The sequence below is a fragment of the Carlito syrichta genome, unplaced genomic scaffold, assembly GCF_000164805.1.
Source record: "Carlito syrichta isolate Samal-C Ts95f unplaced genomic scaffold, Tarsius_syrichta-2.0.1 Scaffold109667, whole genome shotgun sequence".
Taxonomy (NCBI): Eukaryota; Metazoa; Chordata; class Mammalia; order Primates; family Tarsiidae; genus Carlito; species Carlito syrichta.
The window spans coordinates 147185-160995 of NW_007053763.1; positions in this window are offsets into that span (position 1 = coordinate 147185).

The following is a 13811-nucleotide window of genomic DNA, read 5'->3' on the forward strand; positions in this document are numbered from 1 at the left end:
GTGACTCTCTCTCTTAGGAGTAGATATGACTTTTGAAAATAATCAGCTGTCATTAAGAACCTAATGTGATAAGGTAAGTGATTAAGTTAGATTATCTTATTTGTGGTGGCAGATTATGATTATGCAGTGAAACTCACTTTAAAATTCAGCTCTAACTAGCCAAGGGCAATTCAGACAAATGGAGTTCAGCCCTTCTATAGTAGAGACTTCCATGTGTTCACCTCATTGTGTTTTCCTCTCTTAAATCTACTTCTGGTCTATGATTCCTAGACCCTTTTGCACTTAGATAAGGCTAAATGATATACAACACTTCTGTCCTCAGTCAATGAAAGAACATGAGATTGAGCCTCGTTCTTTCTCTCCTCTCATCTGCTCAACTGGATGCAGAGAATCTAGCAGAGGACTAACCAAGGCCCTAGGGGAGTGGTGGAACCATAAGGTGAAGGAAGTGAGTCCCCTGAGTGATCGTGTGGAATGCCATCTGTCTGTCAGAAAGATACACATTTGGCTTTTATTGAGATAAACCACAGATCTTTTCAAATGGTAACTGCTAGTGTTGCCAGCCTTACTGCACCTGAGAATTTAAAAAAGGTGGTCCACTAGCTGCTGTTTTGGGAACCACCATGGAAATTCCCCTTGGGGGTCCCACTCTCTCCTTGTCTGACCTGTCACACTGGCAAGTGTGTTTAGTGTGTGGTGTCAGTGCTTGTGTCAATGTAGAAGACACTCCATTGAGTTTGATTGTGTGATCTTGGTGGAATGTATTTGTTTTGATATAATTAATGATTCTCACTAACTCGATTCTATAACTACTCTTTGATAAAATTTTAGAAGATCATCTTCAAAAAAGCTCAAAGATGTCTTATGAGTCCATTGTCTTCCAAGTGTCTGGCAGGGACAAGAAATTTATTTGTTAAATAGTCTTGTTATTTGATATAAACATGTTGTGCTAGTTGGGTGTACACTCTATGAAGAGGTCTGTATTATATGAAGCTGTCATAATTGCCTAATTGTAAAGTATCTGAGCTTTTAAATCAGTCTTTTATAGTAAAACAGAATGACAGTAGGACCCTTATTCAAGTTTTTTTCCACTGTCTTGTATTTTATTCACAGTGATTTTAGATGAGCCCCACATAAAGAATATTGAGGAGAAATGTGAAGCTATTTATTTTGTTTGAGGCTCTTCCAAAAAGTCTGCTTTGGTAAAGAGGTCCAGATTACATGCCAGGCATTTTTTGGTTTTTGAATATTTATTTCATAATAAGCGCTAAGCATAGGTAAGTGGTATCCTTAAGTTCAACCAGTGTTTCTTGTGTAGGTGTTTTAGGTATTAGAGAAACATAAGTATAACAAAGGCTTTGCTTTTAAGGAGCCTGCCTTCTGGGTAGACATGTCTTGCTTTCATCATTTAAATGCTAAGTAAACAGGTTTTGGATGTTAGTCTTTTTTCCTTTCCTCTCTCATTCTAAAACGAAAGTAAAGCAGCTAACATAAAGGTGGAAGGAGAAGCAGACACAAGTGAACCGTAGGACATCTCCATGAAAAATAAGTGAACTGCATTATTTATAAATACTCTGAACATGTATTGTTCAGTTCTTGTCCTATGTTAACACCACTTACATAGAAAGGATTAGAAAAATCTAATCAGAAGTGAAGAGGGAGAGAAAAGAGTAAAAACTCATTTGAGCCATCTTTTTTGTGTAACTTGCTTAGTGTGTTTTTGTTTTCTTCCCACTTTGAGATGAATGGGAAGTATATTTGGGGGTATTGTTTAGTTTTTTATTCCAAATGCCCCAGCTGTTCTAGGTATTGCTAATGACTCAGGCTGTATCAAAAACTATAGTCTTAGATTAATTCACTCATTTCTTGGGCAGTTAGATTGAACAGTACTCTTTAATTATTTGTTAAGGGAATAAAAATTAACACAGATGCTAACAGTAAACCCTGGAACTTTGTGATTGTAGTCCATTTTTGTCTCCTGGGCAGTGCCATTTTGATTGAAGCACAGTCCAATCAACAATATCAGTGGACTACTTTTGACTAAGGTAATATTGGCTAGTTTTATGGCTACTATAGAGAAATAAAGCATGACACTGTTCTAAAATATGTCATGTCATTTTTCCCTCCACTTAGTCATGCCACTGGTAGTTTTATTTCTCCAGTTGCTTTCAGTACTTGGCAACACCTTCTGGCTATCCTTTATGCACAATATTTGTAGAATTGTTGAGGTGGAAGGTGTTCTGTGTATGCATTCGCAGACGGGTTTTACCATGTTCTGTTTTACTCTGTGGCCTCTACAAAAGTGTCATTTGTATAAGACATTTTCCTTCAGGATGTTTTCCTGCAGCTTTTGACCATTTCCAACTTTAATGAAGCATTCAATTTTGTATAAACTACTGCTTCACAGCTACATATTTGATTCTTTGGTGTCAATATTTATGAAAGTAAATGCTAGAATAAACATCTGGGTTTCCTTATTTCTGAAACCTTCATTCTGTTGAGTCTGTTTATTCTAGGTCTACTCTAGAAAAAATGTAGTTAGTTGTGTATTTTCTACTCAACAACATGTTCATTATTCCTGGATTTGGGGGCACAATGTGGGGGGAAAATATAGTTTGTAGGCTGGGTTTAATTTCCTTGATTGTTTTGTGTCAAGCAAGTCAGTGTTATCCAGACATATTTCAGTATAATTTCTGTTTATCATTTGCTTAGCACCAGTAGATTAGCTTGACTGGCAATCATACCTTGTTGGGGTTAAGCAGTTGCTCTTTTCCTAAGCCTTTCCCCTTAGTCTCTTCTATGTTTAGCCGTAGATTTAACACTGCTATTAGGCTGTTATGAGCTAATCTGTAGTAATTATTACATAAGCAAAGCATTTAAGTGCTTGAATCTTTTGCTAAAATATATTTGGATTTAGAATTCTACATGTTTTCAGTCCAGGTACCATGAGAAGAGCTAGTCACTTGTCTAGGAGACTGTTGTATTTTCTGTGTCATATTAGTCATTATTTTTTATTCAAATAGAAGATAAGAAGGCTGTTAATTTTCTAAGGAAGAATCACTTTTCAGATTGTTTTTCAGAATGAGAGAAGCTATAGTCATACTCATACCTAAAGATATCATTTTACATGGCAATGATTTGTCCTTTTGTAGAGATTCCGTAGTGCCAGTATTCATACTCAGTTATTTCTTGGTCTTAAAAATAATTTTGGGGGCTCTTTTATTCTCTATGTTTCTTAAAAGGCCCTTCTTGATTTACCCTATTGTGAGGAGAAGGGTTTCTTCAAGAGTTCTTCCTGTTTTCTCTGTTCTCATAACCCTCTTTTTAAGCCCCTCAGATCATTGCTTGATCATTTCACATCATAAATTCCTTTCTCCATAAAAGGAATTTCTACCCCTTGATCCCTTTCTAGTTCTTGCTATAGACTTCCATAGGATGCACTTGGCATTTTCTTCTGTGATTGTTAGTTATGGAGAGAGGGGATAAGTAAAAATTCTATTGATGGATTGAATGTGAATGCTTCAATTTCAGTTACTTTCTCCTGTAGATTGAGCAGGAGTTGATTTCTTTACTAAATTACCTAGGAAGAAAATATGTCTCTCTAAGCCTAGTCAACACAATGAAATACTAGAGGAATATGAGAATTATATATATACATATATACACACATATATATCACATGTATCTGACTCCAGGAGGAATTTAATAACTCACATTTAGTTATCAGATACTCTGGAAATTCATGGTCTTAAATTCAAATGTGCTGAAAGGAAAATATATAATTTTACTAACCTTTTATGGTCATACATTTCATTTCATGGTGGAAGACTTGCCTTAGAGAAACTGGGCATGCTGCTGCTTTCTTTTCCTTTCAAACATACTAGCTGAATAACTCACTTTCCACTAGACCTTATGTTAATTCTTTGCAAGGTTTTGATTGAAGAACATTCTCTGGTAGATTTTTCAGGACAGACTCATAGATATTATATTCCTTAAGTTCTTGCTAGTTTATATAGGATGTAGTTTTTGTCTGTGGTCTTTATACTTGAAGGTCACTTTAGCATTATTAAAATATGTTTGATATGTTGGTCATTTTTCTCAGATAAGTGTATGTTCTTTCATTATGTAACATTATCTTTTATTTTAGGATAATTTTAAAAATTTGAGTTTTTACTATTTTTGGTTCCTTTAGTCATCATCTTCAGGGACTCCTATTATAAATATATGTTGGACCTTCTTTGCCTGTATTACATATTATTTTCTCTTGAAATCTTGTTATCTACAATTTGCCTTCCTTTTCATTTTCTATTTCTGTTAACGCATTAGCCATTGTTTTTTATTTTATTCTTTCTTGTGCTTTTTGTAACTTATTCTTTATTCCTGAATTGAGTTTTTTTCCTCTAATCTTTCCTGAGTTTGGTCACCTCTGTTTTCGTATCTTTCCTGTATGCCAAAGGCATTATTTCTGAATTATTTCATTCTCAAGTTTTTCATTACTTTATAGCTTTCACCTTATATGGACATGTCTTTCTGGCATGCTTTCATTATTCTTAGGGACGTCTTTGATTCCTTGCTCTTTTTCCCTTATAATATAACTTTATGTGCTACAAGTCTGCTGTTCTTTTCTGTTGCTCATTTTTTAAGTGAAGTAAAATTTTCTGTACTTTTAAGTAGGAGGATAGTTCAGGATAGTGTTTCTAGCTTCAAGGCTCTAGTGGTCCCACTTTTAAGGGAGGTACCCAACAAAACCAGGAATTTATTTATTAAAAATTGTGTACTTATTCTTACATGTTTAAATTTCAGTCATCTTCAAAGTACTCTCCGTTTAATGCAGTATACCTATTGAGATGCTTTTCCACTGCTCAAAACAGTTTTTGAAGTCTTTAATTTTGATGCCTTTTAGTGCTTCTGCTATTTTTTGTTTCATCTCTTCCATATCAGCAAAATATTTTTGTTTGAAGACTTTTTTCCTTTGGGGAAATTTTTTAAAAAGTTGCTAGTGTGAGATCAGGTGAAAAGGAGGGTGAGGCATGGGGGTCATGCTGTTTTTGATTTTTAAAAAACTGCTGAATTCTCATTGTGGTTTGGGCAGGTGTGTTTGTAAATCATCCATCATGAAATGGGGAAAAGCATTGAAAGAATCTCCAGAAAAAAATTTACTGAAGCCTAATGCAGCCTCTCACAACAATGCTAGCTTGTACACTGATGCTGATGGGTTCTCAGAACACTTATCTCGTGAAGGAAGCCTGTACTACAAGGCACCCGCCCTCCAAACAATAGTTTTGTTTTTTTTTGGGGGGGAGTTCTCTCTCATATATTGTTTTTGTAAAATGACTGCCGGGGCACAAACATCAATAAGAGTACCTGATCTCAAACCAGGTGAAGTGGGGACACAAACTTCACCTGTATAATGACTGCCTATGTACTTAATTCTGAAATGAACCCCCATCTTTAAAATAAAATGAAATAATTTTTAAAGAGACTTAAAAAGAATGTCTTGCTTCTGTGAGTGTCTTCCTGGAGCCTAATCACCCTCCTCGTCGCCTTTTCCCAACTCTTTCTAACTTTATCTTTTCTTTGCTTCTATTGTTCTTGTTCTGCTTAACTTGGATTAAGCACTCAGTAGCTTCTCCTCACTGTTGGACTCTGTGGGAAGCAGTTTTTATTTGTTAGGGTTGACCGTATTGCTCCAGTACCTCAGATTTTATTGAGTTGGTGTCATCTTGCCTTCACTTGCAAATTGGATCCTGTGGAACCCCCTCCCAATTTGGTTACTGTTATAGATTGGCCCTTTGCATTTACCCATCAGTGAACTGTGTTCTCTTGTTCTCTGGATCATCTAAAGCCCCATGCTTTTTTCCTGCTATTTCTCATAGAGATGCTGATTATACTATGGCCCAATAATTTTTAATGCTTTGAACCTACTCACTTATATTTGGCATTTTGTGGGGCTGTTTTATGACATTGTTATGTTGTAGATACAGTTGCTTCTTGACTTACAGTTGGGTTATATTCTGATAAACCTATTTTAAGTTGAAAATGCCATAAGATGAAAATTATTTAATACCCTGATAAACCCATTGTATAGTAAAAAAAAAAATCATTACATTGAAACATTGTAAATCTGGAGCCATCTGTATTGTCCTTAAGTTTTTGGTTTTGGGTTTGACTGTTGCTATACTCTGTTTTGTATTGCTCTAAGAGAATACTGAGTAATTTATAAAGGAGAGAAATTTATTTTTCACAGTTTGGAAGCTGGGAAGTTCAGTATCAAAATAACTGGTATCTGGTGAGGGCCTTTGTCCTGAGTCATCCCATGGCAGAAAGTGGAAGGGCAAGAGAAGGTGAAAAGGCAAGAGAAGGTGAAAGATAGCAAGAGAGGGTTGAGCTCACTCTTAAAACAACCCACTTTGACAATTACACCATTAATCCATTCACAAGGACAGAGCCCTCCAGCCTAATCACCTCTTTTTTAATTTTTATTATTATTTTATTTTTTTTGAGTTGGAGTCTCACTCTGTCGCCCTGGCTGGAGTGCAGTGGTACGCTCACAGCCACCGCAGCCTCTACCTGGTAGGCTCAGGTGATCTTTCTGCCTCAGCCTTCCAAGTAGCTGGAACTACAGGTGCACACTACCAACACCTGCCTAATTTTTTTTTTTTTTGGTGTATTGTAGAGGTAAGATCTTGCCAAGTTGTTCAGGCTGGTCTTGAGTTCCTGGTCTCAGGCAGTCCTCTCACCTCAGCCTCCCAAAGGATTATAGAATTGAGCCACTGCACCCAGCCTAATCACCTCTTAATGGACCCCCATCTTAATACTGGCATAATGGCAATTAAATTTCAACATGAGTTTTGGAGAGGACATTCAGCCATAGCAGCTATCTTCGTTGTTCTGTCTGTTGTTAAGATTCTATCCTGCCACTATCTTCATACTGTTGGAATACTTGGATGAAACTTTTATATAAGGAACTATCTTGAATATTGACTTATTATTTTACTTACTGGACAGAACATGCTACTTATATTAGAAACCTTCCATAATGTTAAAATAGATAGTAGCAAATAAATTTATATTTGAAGTGAAACTGCTACTTGGACAGATGCAGAGAGGGTACATGCACATGTTTGTGTATCTATTTCTGAATATATGGATGTCAATTCCAAGTAAATGCATCTGAAAACTTTTAGTAGTATCCTCTAGTAGAAGAGTGAATTATTTTTCTGTTTAATACTTTCTTCATTTTTTCTCATTAAATTAAAATGCAGACTTTTAGGAAAAATGCCTTTTCTTATATACCATGATATTGGGGAAATAATTCCTAATTTAGTTAGTCAAGGAGTTTGGTCAATAATATTGGTTCTCATACTGTGATCAAGATATAGCCTGTTCTCTATTACCTTTACCTTTATTTTTGCTTTTTTTCCTCTTTATAAATTGGAGTGTAGTAGTGAGTCTGTCTCATTTGATCAGAATCTTTCCAAGCTCTATCAGTGCTCTAAACGGACATTAAATTCACAAAATTTTGTGAAATGTTCTGTTTTCTATTTAAGGAATATTTATGTTCCTTTTATTTTGGTTGTTTTTATAGTTGCTAATACTTTGTTATTATTTCTTTAATAATTGAACTCTTTAGTCAATTACTGCTTTTCTAAAGTTCCTTTAAGGACTATAATTCTATCACCTGAAAAAAGTGAACTTAATAATTTTTTGCCATATACGTAATTTTTAGTAGCTGTATTTCCCAGATCAGAGCTCCTTTTTAATTCATTGTGTATTCTTCCAGTTCTTGTTACCGAACTTCTCATGGCCATTTTAGTGAAGTTTTTCTTTTCAGCCTTGATGCAGGAAGATACTCCCTTGGGTTTTCTTTGAAAACAGATTGAAGGCTTCCATCCAAATGCCTTATCTCAACTTGTGTGTCATTTGACATAAGTTTAATTGGGTGAACTGTAACCTGGAGAATCAGGCCTAAATGGCTGTCTGACTCCATTTGTGTGTGTGTTTGTGTGTTTTTCTTGATGGTCCCCGGATTACAGTGCTGCATCAGGCCTCGTTTGGTCAGAACATGTTTGTTTCTCTTGTCAGCTTCTTGATTAGTGCCTTTCCAGAATTCTGCAGGGCAGCCATATGGTCATTTCTGCATGTTTTCTAGATTGCTTCTGTGGCAGGATTCCAGGTCTGGTTGATTAGTGTTTTAGAATCTACCCACACTGAAAGGCCTCTGGTTTTACTCTTTGGTTTTATTTCAGATGCTGTATTCAGATCTAGTGTTCTTCCTGTCTCCTATTTGAAGTTCATTTGAATTTGATTATTTTATTTTACGTGGCCCAATATTTGGCTAACTTGTCATCATTTTTATGGCTAAAGGCTTTAGTGAAGTGCCTAGCTTATCCTGACTTTGGAAAACAATCTCATAATAATTCTACTAGAGGATAAATACTAATGCACGTTAGATTGGGTAGAGAAACATACCAGTCTCCTTACCACATCTTTTATTCTCCTTACCACATCTTTTATTCTCAGTTATCTCGTTCTTAACTCTTTTTTGAAATTTATATTCAAAATCCCTCTCTGGAACTGTGAGGCAAGAAGAAAATTACTCATAATGTTAGTAGTGATAATAAATGTAAAAGTATAGCTTTCAAGGTATTAGCTTTCATCATAGAAATGTAGAAGCAAACCTCTCTTAATGAAATAGAGCTTTAACAAATTTGTTCATAGCCTTAGTCAACCAATAGCTAGAAAACTGGCCAATTATATTTATTTATAATTTTTAAAAAGAACTCAGCTAGATTAAGAACTATATCACTTAAGGATATATTGAAGTTGAAGGAAAACAATGTCTTATAGTCAGTCTCTTCTCAATGAATTTGTTATTTTGATTTCATTGAAGATTGAAATAATATGAAAAGGTTAAATATGAAAAACTCATTGACTATCTTTTAAAGACAAAGGCCATTTTATAAACTAGCTGTAGAATATTATAAAATGTTTAGATTTAGGCTTAAATTCTTTAGTCAAATTAAATAAAATCCCACATTTTACTGTGTTCATACATTAAGCAGTTTTTGATTTAATTTTGCTCTGGCACTTACATTTTAAGAGTACTTACTTAACTTTTTTCAGACTTCCTTATATTTTTCAGGAAGTAACTTGAATTGTAGTTAATTTTTACTTGCATGCAAAATGCTCTGTTTGGGCAGTTGGAGCTTTTTCAAAAGAAGCTATACTGAACTTTGTTATCTTTCCGGTCTTCCTAAGCATTCAGCCTTAGAGGGGTCTGTACTTAGTTTTAAGGTTCTTATTACCATGACCAGCGCTTAGTTTAGAAAGTGACCTTTTGAAGGAGCTTACTCGTTGTTTAAATTTATTAGATCTATAGGTTTAGCTACTAATTGAAGATTTCAAAGGATTGGTTTGCTTTTTTTGCTGCAGAATGTTTTCTAGAGTGTAGTCAAACTTTCAATACTTCTAAATAGGTTATTGTCCAAAAAAGAATTTTATTCCTGAGTACCTGGATCCCAAAGGATCTAGTCCTAGTTATCCAGACATGGATTCTTAAGCTTTTTTCCAGTGCCACCTGTGATGCTTATTAAAAAATGAGATTTCTCAGTCTAGAGTTTCTTGCTCCACAGTTTCACATCATCCATAAGAAGTTGGGCACAGAAATTAGCATTTTAAACAAGTGTTTTGTGCTTTAAGAAACATTACTTTAAGATTCCACTGGGTCCCAAACTTCATGACACACCTGAATCTGTCTGGTTTGTTTTAAAAAATTGTTGATTCCCAGTTCCACACTATAACTGCTTAATCAGAATCTCTGAGAGTGGAGGCCTTGTAATTTTCTTTTCTTTTCTTTTCTTTCTTTCTGTCTTTCTTTTTTTTTTTTTTTTGAGTTGAGGTCTCATTATGTCATCCAGGCTGGAGTGCAGTGGTACAATCACAACTCACCGCAGCCTCAACTCTTGGGCTCAAGTGATCTAGCTCCAGTGATCCTTTGCCTCAACCTCTTGAGTAGCTGGGACAGCAGGTGCACTACCATGCCCAGCTAATTTTTTAATTTTTTTGTAGAGACAAGGTTTCACTGTGTTGCCCAGGGTGGTCTCGAACTCCTGGGCTCAAGCAACCCTTCCACCTCAGACTCCCAAAGTGCTGGGATTATAGGCATGAGCCACCATGCCTGACCTGGCTTGCATTTTTAGCAAGCTGCCCTGTGGTCCTTATACAGAAAACCTCATCTCAAGATCCTATCTTGAAGATCCATTGCTCAGGCTACCTGTGAATTGCTGAGGAGCTCCTGTCACCTTTATGTCATAGGATCTCCCAAGGTCTAATATCTGAGACAAATAATAGACAGCTATTTCTGTTCCTTCTCAGACATGCCCACATGTTAATATTGTAGTTGACTGAAAAGCATTGCCAATTTTTAAACCATTTCTTAACATTTTATTATTACTAGGTAATTTGCACACACATACTCTACACACACGTGTAGCTAGTATACACTTAATAAGGGCTCTTTTTTGTTTTGACCATTAACAGAGATAGCTTATAAACATGGTTATTTTTGCTAAATTGACGTCATTGGATACAAAGTTTTCACACATTTTAAGAATGTAACTTTAAGACAAAATATCTTTGTGTATGTTTGCTTTGATACTATTGGCTAGTATTACTAATATGAAATTTTTTATAAAAGTTAGTTGTTGATATGACTTTTGTGTTGTAAAGAACTAGAAAATGATATTGCTTAGTTACCTTAGGCATTTTGTTGAACTATACAATTTTCCACAATTAGGATTATTTGCAGTTGTAATCAATGACGGATTCTAAATAAAGTAAGGAGCAGTTGATTCTTGGTCCAAGAAAGACTGTGAACACTGTTTATTGTGTGTGTTAGTTTACATTATGTATAGTTACATTATGGTACTCAAAGGTAGTGTGTCATCCTTACTCTTGGTAACTGGAGTTTTGAGGTTGTGGTGGCTTGTATCGTAAGCTAAAGTTCTTAATGTTTCTAACACTCTACATTTTCTTTAACTTGTAGAAATTAACCTTGTTAACACTGGAGATTAACTTCAAACCTCATAGTCTCAAACTCACTAATTCGTCAATCGTCAATAATTGCCACTAAAGTAAAAACTGTTGTTGGGAACAAATTAATACATTTGACATCATATTACATTACTCTGGCAGTTAGATTTTAAGAATTTTTTTTTTACCCTGTTTAGAATAGTGCCTATTTTGCTGTTCAGATTCAGAGTTATCTAGTATGGTTTCTTTTAAACCTATTTTAGTATTATTAAAGTAGAATTTACAATTGGCTGCTGTGGAGCAAAACCTATTTTGTATAGTCCTTAGTGGACACCCAAGAAAAGCCTGAGACCTGCTGGCTGCCCTTATCATGGGACTCTCTATCTGGGAGAGCTGCAAACGGGGAAGGACCACTGTAGATGAAGGTGATGGCAGGCCTTTTCACAGACCTCTATTGTGAGCAATCATTTTCTGGTACGAACAATCATGATGACACTGGGATTTGAAGTGGTTGTGCATTGTTTTATAATTGGTGTACTTTTTTTAAACTATCATATTTTATTGCTGTATTTGTATAGTTTTCTGTATTTTACTCTCAGATACTGAAGGGAGAGATGTGAGCCACAGAGCTGCCCAGTGGTGTGGCCACTCTTACCACTCCCTGAACATTTCCCTTGGTGCATTTATAGAGCATCATTCTTGCTGTCTGTTAATTTATTTTTTCCATTGGTTGCCTTCCTATCCTTCATTGGTGATCATGTGCCATACATATACTGATGTATTTTATATTTAATTCTGTCATATCTCTCCTAACCTTTGTGTAAACTCCTTGAGGATATGAAAAGAATCTGACACTTATTTTGTAATTCTTCTTGGTACACTGAACAATACTTTTTAGAGACTGGATATCCAGCAAGCTTTGCTGGTAATAATTAAGGTACTATTTTCCCAATACATGTTTAACTTAGGTAATGATGATATGTATTTGTTTAATTAATTTTCTTTCATACTTTGCATATACAGTAAGTCCCCTACATACAAACCTTCAAGTTGAGAACTTTCAAAGATGCAAACTTGCGTTTGCATGTCCAGTCACATAAGTTAGTTCAAATATCTGGCATACCTTATCACGTGCATGCAGGATACTCTACAGTAAGATTTAAAATGTTTTCTTGATTTTTTTATGTTTGCTTTTTATGTATTAGTTGTGTGAAAAGTATTATAAATCTATACAGTACAGTACTATATAACTGATTGTGTTAATTGGGTACCTAGGCTAACTATGCTGGACTTGTGAATAAATTGGACTTATGAACACACTCTATGAATGGAACTCATTTGTATACAGGGGACTTACTGTGTATGATTGAACATTTATTTTAGCAATTTTATTAAGTTATTCAAGCTATTATAATTAATCTGTAGATTGTTTGACTAATCTGTGTTTCTGGTTAAGAAAGTGTTTTCTTATTTTATCTACTTGAATTGGGGTAATTTTATATTAATTGATAGAGAAATATCGTGCTCAGTCTATCCAAAACAAGATATATTCATACTCATGAGATAAGAAACAACTTATTATATTGAGTGTATAAATAATGCAAAACTGTGTTGACTTTCTGTTGCACTGAAATGTAAAACATGAATTAGAGCTAATATCACAGGTCAAACTAATAAAAATTTGAGGGCATCAAGGATTACATGTTGAGGCAGTCAAAAACTAACTCAATGGCATGATAGGTTACATAACATAGTGTGACCAAGTCAACTTGTTGAAGTAGAATTGTACTGTTTGTGATGTCTTTTGTGGTATTTGATAAATGGGTACATTATGGCTGATGACATCTTGGAATAGTATTATCATTGTCAACTTTAAACCTATTCAGAATTTTTACATTTCAAATAATTTATATGGGAATTACTAACTACCTCATATCTTTGAAATATTCCTAGGAATGGAAAATTTTAAAGTATAATTGAAATGTAGCCTTTCAAGTATATTTTGCTTTATAGACTTTAATTTTTTTTTTTTAGAGTAATGACTGTCAGACTGAATTTTATAACAAGATGCTGACGCTGTGCTGTCTCAACTTATTCTTTCTTTTTAGAACTTTTTTCCCTCCATATTACTAATGTCTGCACATTTTGATACAGTTAAAGATTAGGATTATAGTCACAGAACTAGACAAAGCTAACTGGCTCATCTAAAGATTGAATTGATTGAATTTAGCCCTAAATTTCAGGTGCCTTATCCCAGTGGGCTTCATATTAAAGTAAGTAAAGTCACCTGTTGAGCTACAGGAAGAAAATATAATTTTTCTACTTTTATTTTTTATTTCACACATATAGATTTCTGTTTTGTTAAATAACATATATCATGAGTAAGACTGTATAAATACATAACTATATTGTGGCTGCATGTCTATATGTTTACCAAAAGGAATACTTAGTCAACATAATTAAAAGATCGTAGTTCTAACAAAGTAGCTGATTACAACAGAGAGTGGACACTAAGGGGAGAGCATATGATCTTTTTTGAGTGATAGGCAAAGGCTTAGTAATTACAATACAATAAAAGAAACATTAGTAAATATAGATTCGACTATATTAAGCAAAGCATTTATTGATTATTCGTATATTTCACTCATTGTAGATATATTTAATTGATTATATGTTATATGTAACTCTTTATAAAACCTAAAAATGGTCTCTTTTACTTAGCAAATTAAAAGGAGTTTTTATGGCTAAATAGACTACATACACTTTTTTTTTTTTTT